The sequence below is a fragment of the Argiope bruennichi genome, chromosome 4 (genome assembly GCF_947563725.1).
Source record: "Argiope bruennichi chromosome 4, qqArgBrue1.1, whole genome shotgun sequence".
Classification (NCBI taxonomy): Eukaryota; Metazoa; Arthropoda; class Arachnida; order Araneae; family Araneidae; genus Argiope; species Argiope bruennichi.
This window is the reverse complement of record NC_079154.1, coordinates 92,538,370-92,551,115: the sequence shown is the minus strand read 5'-3', so window position 1 is coordinate 92,551,115 and position 12,746 is coordinate 92,538,370.

Below are 12,746 nucleotides of genomic sequence, written 5' to 3'. Positions count from 1 at the left end.
CGAAAATCAATTGTTCATAATTAAACTTCAAAAAAATTATAAAATTTGATTAGAAATATTATAACAAAAAAGATCCAACAACAATAACCTCATGATATTTTGTGGCATTCAGAATATCAGCAACATCGCGGAGATATCTTACGATATCTTTTGCTAATAAGGATAGTATTTCATTTAAATAAGACAATTTTAGCCACATCTCGTGATTATTTATTAATTTTACTATCAATAAACATACAATGTAATTATTATTATTATTATTATTTTAATTATCTAGATTTGTGGAAATCATGCTTAGAAACAAATAATAAATTTCCAAAATGTTAATAATAGAATGTTAACTGAAAAATATCTAAAATATTATCAAAAAAGCATATTTATGCTCGCTTGTAAAAGCTGTTGTAGTATAATTTCTAAAACGTATCTATCCAAGGGTTACAATTTGCTATAAATTACGCGACATAAGACGCATCGATGTTAGCACTGAATACAAAATTCCTAAGATAACTTGAAAGTTGAAATAAGATATCGAAGATTTTTGAATATATTCGTACTTATATTTTTATAAAATCGTCGCCAGAATTGCCAACTTAGGAAGAAAAAAGGGGAGGGGATTGCCTTCCATTATTCCCAAAGCCTATCTTATCCAGCTTCCTCTATATCAATATCGATATAATTACCAAAATAATTACCAAAATTTTTTTTACCCCCCCCCAAAAAATTGCAAAATATTTTTTTTTAATTGAACATAACAGAAAAATATTTATTATTATTATTATTATTGTATGTAACAATGTTTATTGTGACTTTCCTTGATCAAATTAACAACAACCATGCAGTAATCCTGTTTTCAATATCATCTGAAGCATTCTAATCTTTCACTGTTGCACACTAATGGGGGAAGGAGTGCAAAGTTTATTACTTATGCGTTTTGTAATGGAAACACAAGAAGCAGTTTCTCAAATCATATATGAAACATACATGGAGCTATCGACAACTTATCAAAAGTTGCGAACATATTTCATAAAAAGACCATTTCGCGGATATTTCCCTTGTGGCCAAGAAAAATCGAAATTATTGTTATGCCACTGAAATTTTAACTTCTTTCTCTAACTCTATCAATACTGAAAGACCCCAAACATCTTTTCAGGGAAGTTATGTTGGGTGTCCGAAACACTTAATTCTCACTGTAGAATTCCTTCTGCTTTTATTATGTGTGATTGATTGAAAACTTATTGGGCATGCTTTATTAGAAAGACTCTCTCTTGGGTTGGGGGACGCTAACGTTTTCTGAGAACTATCAAAGAATGTTGGTCAATCCAATTATTAAGTGGAACCCTCTGTTGCATATTCACCCCCTTGAGAGAATACAAGTTGTCAGTGTGGTTTTTGAATGGGTGGGAATTTTTCTTATTTTTGAAAGAAGAATTTGAGCGTTCCATTAATCTGAGATATCTGAACTCAAATTATTGTAGAAATGAGGGGGCTAATGCTTTAAAAAATATTTATTCCTTCCGCGGTTTAAAGGAGAGTTATAACCATTTGTAATCGGAGCGTTATGAGTGTTGCAATGTGTTAATCTACCACATTTTCTGCCAAGCGATAACTTGCTTGCAGCCATCACATAATTGATACTAACAAATGATCATCTCAAACCGCATCAATTCATAGTTAATTTAAATTCTACGGCAAAGTTTCTTAGGTGAAATCAATCCATCGGAGATGCGAGGATAATAGGTATATGCGACATTTTTTTTCTACTCCAATTGTTATCAGTGGTTAGCAAATGCAAATGGTGCCCGAGGTATGGTATTATTTTTTCACGTCTTCATGGTATATTCCATTTCAAAGCATGATATTTCAAGCAATACCCCGACCTAGCCAGAGGCCATGCGAGAAACCTGATGGGACCGAAGATGAGCAATGTCGCCTACAACGAAAGAACAAACAACATTTGATGGCATTGGACATTTGCAAACAACAAAGAACCCTCTAGAGAAAACGTATATTGGTACAGAAAAAAAGAATAGAAAAAAAATACATTTATATTACATATTTAATTTTGATACATTAAAAATGCATAGAATACATTAGATGTATGTTAACTTTTTACTTTAGGTGAGAACTGAAGTCAAGAGTTGTGACAAAATATCCCGAATAAAAGATTTAAAGGCTGGAATTTTTATGAATTCTTCGTCGTCAAGATTCATCCAATTTCTTGGCCATTTGAATCTGTGTTCTCGCCATAGTACACAGGCTTTGATAACGTGATTTTTATATCCTTCTTCGGTGCCACACTGACTAGTCGAACTTTTGTCAGAGAAACGACTTTGACTGAAAACATGATATAAACACACTAATGTTTTATTCCATTGGAATCCAAGCCATCATTATTTCTTCCCTGTCCTGTCGCCACGTCACTGAATAAACACTAGCAATAGTAATAATTCCAAACATTAGGTTGAAAACATGAGAATCGCCATATTGCATAATAATCAACGAGAGAGTTGCGTGTTTAGTTCCGTAATGTAGAGAAGAGAATCAAATGTGCATTTTGGATCCTCTTCCTTTATTTAATTTGGTCTCAAAATTATTATAAATAAACTCATTGTGATTATAAAAGTATGTATATGTATCTTCCACAACTTTTTTTAAAGCGCAGGACTGATTTCACGAGTACTTTGCACATTTATTCTTTAATACTATAGAAAAAATACTATTAACTTTTAAAAATGCCAGACTTAATTAAATATTGAGTTAATTAGCAAGTAATCAAAATTTAGCTGTTTCTCTACAATGAACTCGGAGCAAATAATCTTACAAGAAATATTTTAATACCATTAAAATATATTTAATACCATTAAAGAAATAATAAATACCATTAAAAAATTCAAAATTTTACTTTTTTTCAGCTATACCAAATTCTTTCATGTGCAATTTTTTCTTTAATTTTTATTCTCTCTTTTGAAATTTAGCTCAGACGATTTGGAGCAAGGTAATATTCTATAATCCTTATTAGATCTATTCTATAATCTATTTTATATCTATTCTATAATCATTATTAGAAATTTCTGTTTAAAATTTTTTGGGGAAATGTTGTTGATTCACTTAAAGTTGTTGTTTAACGGCGCCTAACAGAGGTGGTTCATTTTCAAGGGCCTGCCTCTGTGCAAGGCCCAATGGCTATTAATCAAGCTGTGAGATGTAATAAAAGGATATTATGTTATATAAAATGATTGTGTAACATATTTATATTTATGGAAAATTAATTTCTTTTTCCAAAAGATTAAGAAATATGAAAGTATTTTATATTACGAGCAATGCAATATATGAAAGTATTTTAATTCCAAACAGTGCTGGCTGTATCAATTAGCGTGATACAGACCTATAATTTAGTACTAATGTCACATATCAAATTCCATTTACCTTGTTTGCTATTGTTTTGAATTACTGCCTTCACATGTACATTTTAGATAGAGAGAGATAGGTACGAGGGTAGGAGAGATACGACATTTTAGGATAGATATGCTTCCAAGAGAAGGATTTCCTTCTAAAATATGACAACAATTTGCTATTTTATTCTAAAATCGAAATGACAAATTTAATTCATCTTGCCTGTTACACTTTTGAGTGAAGAAGAACGGATCTCTATCTGCTGGTCTATCATTTAGTAGAACGACAAATATACAGCAAAATTCCATATATGGTTTTAAATAAATGGACTGATTTAAATGGACAAAAATATTTGCTTAAATAATTCAAACAAAGAGAGTAAGATTGGGAGCGACATCTGCTTAACAATAAATAAATAAATAAAATAAAATTCTGAAATTTTCTGATTCTATAAAAACGATATATGTAATTGGGATTGAGACACTTTTATCATATTGTTGCTAAGATTGATATTGAATTAAAAAAGTTATTCAAAATTGTAGCCTTATTGCTAAAATTATTTCTGGATGTGTTAGTACCTAAAAATATCTTTTTTATAATTGTATTAATATCTTTTCACTTGTATATATTAGATAAATATTTTTTTATTTTATTTTTCTGGCAAAAAAGAAAAAGAAAAAAACTGAAAGAAACAGAGAGATGACCTTGATGTTTTCACAGTTCTAGTTATATCTTTTCTTTTTTATATTACTTCAAAAAATAACCATTGGCCACTGAAAGGTTTCAAGAATTTCTAACGCCGTCAATTAAGAAATACACTATTTCATTCTCACTACAATTTAAAAGATTAAAAAACTCAAAGGCCAAAGGTTCATTTTGAAAATACCCATTTATCTCGTCAAAAATAATTGAAAAAAGTCAACAGAAGCATTTTAATGTCACAAAATGCTACACTTCTTCTGTAAAGAAAATTTTACTTTATTGTCTTGATTGTAATGGAATGGACTGAGAAGATAATAAACTCAAAATTTCAAGTGTGGTTTAAAACCAGTCTTGAAATTAAATGCGTTTTAGGCAAACAAAAAAAAAGCTACCGCACGGAAAAAGTGAACCAAAGATCATCGTTTACTTGGAAAGTGCCCTTCTGTTGCTTAGCCTAATAACCAAATTGCATGTTAAGCATCAATCGGGCTATCTAGATGGATTGCCAATCAAGGTCGTATCCAGCTACTGTTGCTTAGCATCAACAAGAAAATACAAAAGATATGGTCAAGCGAATACCCTTCTTTCACGAAATTCCATTTCTGCAATTCTTTTGTTAAGCAACGAACAAAGACAGAGTTGCTTCGTGGCGGGATCACGTAATTTTGACACACATTGTAAGAAGAACATTTTGCAAAAAACAGTTTTAAAAATAAGTTTTTCAATCTGATCACGTACTTTAATTGTATTGCTAATATATTGATGAAGGATAACTGGTTGAAATACATGCATAATAAAGTCACGGTAGAACTTTTCATGAGCGAACACAGTCAGCTAGGTGTTGACAACTGAATTAGCATGTTTTGGCAGCGGCGGCTGTGAGAAGGTTGGTAGTGTTATTTTGAAGTGTCATTAACTACACCCATCGACACCTAAAGGTGTGTCAAATTAATTTTTACAGACTGTCGTTTTAATGACGGCCTGTTGGAAATAAAGGACACAATTTAACAACAGCTTTCATAATTTGTTTTAATTAATTTTAAAAGATTATAATTGAGTATATTGCTTTCTTCTTCTTCTTTTTTTTGTGTGTATTAGATTAAGATAGGGTGACATTAAAAATTTCATGGAATCAGATGGTACCTTCTAGAAAAATTCATATTTATTTCGTCGTCTCTTTATGTAAACAGAACTAAACAAATTTTGCTTTATTAATTCCACTTACAAATTTTGCTTTATCAGTTGCTATTTAATTTAAACGATCAGTATTACTACCTAATTATCCATTTTAAATTGCATCAAGATATGATGTCACTTAAAAATTTCATAAAATCAGTTAGTATCCTCCTCTTAGACTGATAGCATAAATCAGATGCATTTCATCATTTCTTAATGTAAATGGAATTAATGTGAATTCTATTCACATGTAGAATATGATTAGAAAAACTTCACGAATTCCTCAATTATTTAATTTAAAACATCAGATATGACTTTTGTTTATTCATTCCTGATTTTTTTTGTGCGTTTTTATTGAAAACTAATAGATCTGCTCTTATATATAGAAAGAGATAGAGAAACTGATAATATAAATCGGATTTATTTTGCCATGTCTTAATGTGAACCGTTCTATTTCACTTATTCTAAACAGAAAGGAAATTAAAATTTTATATTATCAGAGTTTCGCACTAACATACAGGGTGAAAATTTTGCTCAGTTTTCTAAAAGATACAACATAAAATAACATCTAAAATTAGTTTAATAATGTTTAAGTTCTTAATCATGTGTCCGTGCGTCATATGGTCATCGATCTGGCACTTTTAAAAATTTATTAGCTGAAATAAGTCATTCAAAGACGCTATAATTCAATACAAAAATTACATGTCATGCATAAAAACTTCAAGTATTCCATGAATTTTTAATTAAATTTTTAAGATAATACATTTTCAAATCGAAAATATAAAAAGAGAGCCAAAACAGTTAAGTGGGTAGATTGGTTTAAAAGTGTGTGGAAATTGTTCATGAAGTCATACAATCAAAAGAAACTTACTTTAATTCAAATTCTTTTGGTCAGACTGAACCAAATAGGAAAAACAGTAAACAAACCAGTTTTTGGTTTAAAAAGTAAGTAGAAATTGTTCATAAAGCATTGAAATCGAAGAAAAATTATTTTAATTCAAATTTTATTGGTTAAACTGCACCAAATAGGAAAGGCAGTAAACATACGAGTTTTTGGTTTGAAAGTGTGTTTTCGTTCATGAAATATTACAATCGAAAGAAATTTATTTTAATTCAAATTTTATCGGTGAGACTGGACCAAATAGAAAAGACAGTCAACAAATGAGTTTTTAAATTAAAAGCACGTGGAAATTGTTCATGAAGCAATACAATCGAAATTAATTTATTTTCATTCAAATTTTATTGGCTAGACTGAACCAAATAGGAGAAACAGTGAACAAACCAGTTTTTGGTTTAAAAAGTAAATGGATATTGTTCATAAAGTATTGAAATCGAAAAAAAATTTATTTTAGTTCAAATTTTATTGGCTAGACTGCACCAAATAAGAAAGACAGTAAACATATGAGTTTTTGGCTTAAAAGTGTGTTTTCGTTTATGAAGTATTACAATCGAAATAAGTTTATTTTCATTCAAATTTTATTGGTCAGATTGAATCAAATAGAAAAGACATAAACAAACGAGTTTATAAAAAGGCACCTATGCATTAAAAAGTTTTTTTACTAAAGGTATAACTGATTTGTGAATTCTTCAGTGCCATTTTGTCTTGATTTGATAAAAAATTAATGATTGTTAAATGGCGCTTTTTAAAAAATTTTAATTAATTAATTCACATATTGCACAAAGCCTGAGTGATTTTACTGACTCGATTGCTTCATAATGCTAATATAATGCGTTATTAATGGAATCAGCAAGCATGTCACCAAATAATGATGGAAAAAAAAGCACTCATGTTTGGCACTCGTTTCCATTATCGATCATGTGATCACTGGTGTTTAAATTTAAATGAGTAAAATTCATAAATCATTCTAATAAAGCAAGAAATTTAAACTGCACTCAAGAGTGAAAAGTTACATGCTTATTAGAATTTAAAAAATGAGCATTAGTATGACAAAAAAAAAAAAAAAAAAAAAAAAAAAAAAAAAACGAAAAAAATCATGCGTCAAATTAAATTTAATTTATGAATTGGAAACTTTTAAACTTCTCTAAACTGATTTAAAAAACAAGTTGGAGATTCATAGAAATCATAAACGAAAATTCATGAAAGTTGTCTTTTTTTTATTATTATCTGTCCATTTCATTTAAAGATAAATATCTATTAGATCAAAGTTCACGTTATTTATTCCTTAAATGAGTGTATAAATATTTATTTGATGAAAAGTTTTTTCCTATTTCCTTAAATAATATTAATTGTGAGTTACATGTCAAAAAGAATAAATGTGTATTACAAATTGAAAACTGTCACGACTTCTCATGTCTTTTCAATAGCGCTTGTGCAATTTTAATTAGTGTTTTTATTCTTATAAGACATATCTTTTTCAATCAGAGATTGTGAAATATTCAGCATTTAAGCTTCACTTTTATATGAAAGTCTCCATCTTTCGTTTGATTTTTGTTGGAAATCTATCCTTATACTGTGTAAAATTTTAAATAAAGTCCCAAATATTTTACATGATGGTTATTTTATGATCGAATATACTTTATGAACAAGCTTACTAACTTTTAAAGATAATATTTTACTTTTGTGTTTACAGATTTTTTTGTAAAAGTAAAAAAGCATTTCTTTCAAATTATTTTAAATTTGAATCTCATGCTATCTCTATATTTTGCACACATACTCGCATTCACTCAACATGAGATTCTGCTAAAACATGAATCGATTCTTACATGTTTATTTCTTGTTTTTATGGAAATATATAATTAATTACATAATGTGTATTAGATATATGTAAGTCAGAGATAAGCTATCGCAGGCAATGATTTTTAAACTTAACAAAAGCACCTAAAGGAAGTTCCCGAATTTAATGCTTTGCTTTCTGAAAATTATTTTTTTTTTCAGATCATCAGTTATGATAATTTATTCCTCTAAAAAAAGCTATCAGAATAATGCAAATACGAAAATAATAATAATAGTAACATTTGAATTAAACTTTTGTATACATCTGAGATGCATACATACATACACGCTTACACAAACAGGCCTAAAATTTATAATAAAAATTATTTATTTTCTGACCATCTGAATTCAACATTTTAACTTCTGAGCAGAACGCATTTTTGTTTTTTCTCGCTTTTCAAACTATAAGTTTAACTATGCATAATGAAGCTGCAATAGCAAGCAAAAATCACATAATTATTCGTTAAAACCAAAATGCTTCTTCAGCTAAATTTGGGTTCATCCAATTTGAATTTATTTTCGCACTTTCTCTTCCGTTTTTCCCCCGTGCCTTGTTGTGCATATCGCTGTAATATTGGCATAGATGCAACTATGAAAACTGAGCATTTTCCATATAATTATGAAGAATAATAAACTTGTCACGTAAAAAAGAACACATTGCCAATTCATTTTCCAGAAGAATCGTAACATGTTTCAAAAGAGTCGTGCATGTTTCAAAAAAATGCTTTTAGCATTCTTGATTGTTCTCTAGTTTTAGTATAAGTCAGCCATCTGACTCTCCGACCCGCCACGAAGGCACACGGATTTAAACCATAAAACTGAATGACCGAACTGACGCAACAACAACACTGGTGGGAAGACGTCGGAGACAACATTTAGGCGGGAGGCATAAACTGTTGTTGAGTCCTAAGGGCCATCACCGGCCACGTTACAACCATCCCAGAAGGAAGTACGTCCCGTCATCGATGGGAGGAATCAGATCCCCCACCTATTAGTGTACCCTCCAGAGTGGCGAGATCCAACCAACATACCGGAAGCATCTCATCCTTATTTCGAGGTGCCCCCCGGGGGCTCTCGATTTAGTATAAAGAAGGAATCGGAAATTATCCCTAAACATCTCAGATTATTTGTTTACTTTCTCGTATACGTAGTATAGAGAAAGTATAAAAATCGTCAAAACATTCGAACTCGATATTTTGATGAGTTTCCACATTTTAGACCACCCTGAGTTCGAAAAACACATTTTTGGAACATGTCCGGTTGTCTGTGACAAAGATAACTCAAAAATATTTTGAGTTGGACGGTTGTAACTTGGTATACTGTCTTTATACCAAATTTGCAGGTTCCTATCGAATTTTGAGTAAAATCTGCTCAGATGAAGTCCGCCTGTTCGAATATAAGCTAACACGACAATTACAAAACGGAGAGGGCTAACTAGGTAAAATTAGGTACACAGATGTAACATCTATAGTGCAGACACTTGTCAAATTTTGAGCCAAATGTGATTAAAAGTTGGCCGTCTGTCTGTCTGTATTTCCAGAAACATGTAAACGCGATAATTCAAAAACGCAATGATTTAAATATATTAAATTTAATGTGGGGTTTTGTGACTACAAATGCAATTTTGTGTAGAATTTTTGTTTTAATACGTTGAGAAAAAGATTTTTAAAACACAAATTCGATTTTCGGATACTATTAACGCATGCCAGATGTTAATCCCCGAAACCTTCGCCAAGAATGACATAATAGATTCAGTAAAAATGCTAAATTGAAGCCAAAAGTTAATATTTCGTAACTTTTGAACGCCAATGCCATGTACGGTGTTCTCTGGCATGATAAGTTTATTAGAGAGAGACAAGTTCATTAGAGTAGTAAGCAGACCATTCCAAGGAGTTATGGTCAGTTATTGCTCTTTGTGAATTGATATAAAGAACTGAATATAATAGAACTTGATATAAGGAATACTTTTAAGATTTACAGTTTAAAACCAGATTATCCACTGCGTGACTATTGTTAATAAAATAGCAAATGCAATAAAGTTGAGCTTGGAAAGATCATTGGGATTAGTAGTTAGCTAGTAGTTTAAACAGATACCGGGGAAATCCTGTTAATAGTTTTGTCAATTCAGAATTTTCAAGGAGCTCTTGATGCTAATCAAGCTCGACAGTTGAAACTGAGAGACAAAAAAAAAAAAAAAAAAAAAAAAAAGGAAAGGAAAGAAATTAAATTGAACGTAATATAAAACTGATCGAGTGCGACGAGATAAACATTCATCACTTATCATCACATTAATCATAAATTACCATATAATTTCATAAATAGATTTTTAAATAATTTGTAATTTTAGAACTAATGATTGTTCAAGGTAATACTTTTGTATAGATTTCTTTTTTATTATACAAATAGGTATTTGAACACAATGGGAAATTTGTAACCCATTATTCGGAATTAATTTATAAAATTCCATAATGCAACTAAAGAAATGCATCATTTAATAAATTATATTTAATGCCAGAAAATCTTTTTGTTTAAAAAACATGCATACCATAAATTTTAGCAACCTAAGTAATTTTCATCGGGTATACCGGTTATTATATATATTTATTTGTTTGTTTATTATTACTAGAACCTTCCTTCTCTCAAGTTCTTATTAATTACAGTGATATTGTCATTAGAAGACAAAAATCTTATCTTTATTTTCAGAAGATTAAAAAAAACACTATAAAACAACCAAGGTTTTCCTGAACTTTATGGTCGATTTGATCATTTGATATCGAAGGTCTACTTTTTGGTCACCTGATGCTGATTTTCTTTCATTTGCAATTTTCTATTGTTTGGGCAAGATTCTCTGAGCAAGAAATATCATAATGGGTCAAGTTTATAATTTTAAGTGTTAATTTCTTCCTTAATAAGTGCATGTAATAAGTACCTTTCTGAGATATTTTTGGATAAATTAATTCTTATACAAATATAGGGCTACATTTTTTTCGTATATCCACTAAAAATAATGAATGAATAAGTGTATTTGTTAGCGCTGTTTGGCGAGTCTTTTGACCTTGAACTATTAAATACAACTCAGATTTACTTTTAAAGATGGGAATATACACTTTAGAGTATTTTTTTCAAATTTCATTTGTTTGAAATTTAAACGAGATGTTGATGTTTTTCCGCAATAATTTCCAAAAATATTATTGCTCAAAGTCAATTTTTACACTTTTCACATTTTACGCATCAATTTCTACACATTTTTTAAACAGTTGCCAAAGTCAAGACTTGCAAATTATCTGCTATATAATTTATTCTAAATTTCTGACATTTTTTTAAAAAAAATATTTTTTCCACGATTTTTAATAATATTTTTTCATTGTTGCAATAAAATTCAAATCATTTTAATTTTTTCATCAAATATTTAATCGCCTTATATTTTTCTGTTGTTAGAAGAGAAGAAAGATTATACTAATTGTTTACTCTTTTTACATGAGACGTAACAAAGTAGTTACGACATTGAATAAAACAAAATGCAGTTAGAAATAAGACAAGTCGAACCGTTGACATTTTTAATGATACTCTGATGTTATGGGATTTTAGTCCATTAGAAAGATTCATCCACACAGTAAACACAACAGGTATAAGGTTATTAAAATTACATAGCTTTAGTATCTATCACAATTTTAGGCTTAAAAATTCTTTGCTGAAAGTACCATAAAAAATCAAGTTAGATTCTAGATATGTAATTAAAATTTAAGTCAACCAATTTTTCTTTTTGATCTTCAAAGGAGGCTAGAAAATACTAATTTGTTTATTCTCTTGTATTTTAAGCTGCCCAAAATATGAAGAATTCCTTAAGACCAAACCAAACATACCTTATAGCTTTACCAAACATAACGTAAAATCATAAATATACGATTATGACTACAATAACATTTATATAACAGATAGATGTAAATATATACAAGAAGTTTAAAAAGTAAAATAATATTGGTGGTGATTCGCTGTTGAATTACAAACATATAGGAAGAGAAGATTTATTTGTATGAAATAATAGTATCTTGCTGATTCCGTATCCGTAAGATTTCATTCATTGATCTACATGATCCCCGAGGTTAATTTCCTTGGATCTTTTTTTTCTTGAGGTACATCAGACGTCTGGTGAACTTTGCAGCTGTGGGCCCGTGGACAAGAGACTTACTTACCAGACGCATTTTCATACTTTCCATGGGCAATTGAGAGATATCCAACATCCGGTAAGTCGACCACTCCGTATGATGCTTGTGTCAAATTTCAGTTGAATGAAGGAAAAAGATATTTAACAAAAAAAAAAAAAATGACCCGTACAGAAAATACAATCATGGCGTATGATATGAATTTTAAATAAATTTTAATGTCCTGGAAATAAATCTGAATAGTATTCCAAAAAGGATTTATTATGGTGACTTGAAAAGAAGAAGGGACCATTTTACAGTTTTGTATGGAAAACTATATGTCATATCTTCGCTACTACTGATAATGAATAGTGAATTAGTACTTTACTGACCATTAGACCAAGATTTATATAATTTGGATAATATATATTTTCGAAAGTGGAAATGTGCCTCTCAGAGCAAAGTTTTGTAATTTTAATTAAAATTGTAAGTAATTAAAAGTTAACATTTTGGTGTTTCTTCACCACAGTTTCCGAAAATATTACAGGTTAAAAATTATTTTTACATCATCTTAAAGTTAACAATTAAAACATTCGTGC